Source organism: Heterocephalus glaber, unplaced genomic scaffold, assembly GCF_053883595.1.
Source record: "Heterocephalus glaber isolate CG9 unplaced genomic scaffold, H.glaber_assembly_v1.0 deba00001004, whole genome shotgun sequence".
NCBI classification, from domain to species: domain Eukaryota; kingdom Metazoa; phylum Chordata; class Mammalia; order Rodentia; family Bathyergidae; genus Heterocephalus; species Heterocephalus glaber.
The window spans coordinates 6,591,821-6,592,342 of NW_028258179.1; positions in this window are offsets into that span (position 1 = coordinate 6,591,821).

The window sequence follows — 522 nt, forward strand, 5'->3', positions numbered from 1 at the left end:
CAACACCAGATTGAGCTTTCAATCAAAGTTTCCAAGGGAAAGCAATCTGGGTTCTGCAGGCAGCCGTGGAGAGAAGAGAAACATGGACACCTCAGGCTGGACTCATCCCGCTGGGGCTGACCGAGGAGCGAGAGGGTCGGAGGATGAGACTCACCCGACCCTAAGGGGCTGTTCAAGATTGGACCCCACATCAGTTCCAAGGCTTTGGCCTAAGACACCATCTCCTGAGGGAGGGCTGCACAGGGTCCCTGCCAGTTGTGCCTGCCTGGATCAAGACATGACCGCTTCATTCTGCCCCAGTAGCAAGCTGCTCCTCTCCAGGCTGCTTTCACAGGACTGATGAGGCTGCTTCCTCCATCACCCCATTCCTCTATTCATTTCTCCAGGTCTCTCCTGGGTGTTTCTATGCGCTTACCTTATTTTAACATTAAGATGAGTTTGTCAAATTATGAAAAAAAAAGTGTTGGCATTGTGGATCAAATTAATTACATCAAATTTACAGATTGATTTAGAAAAATTGTA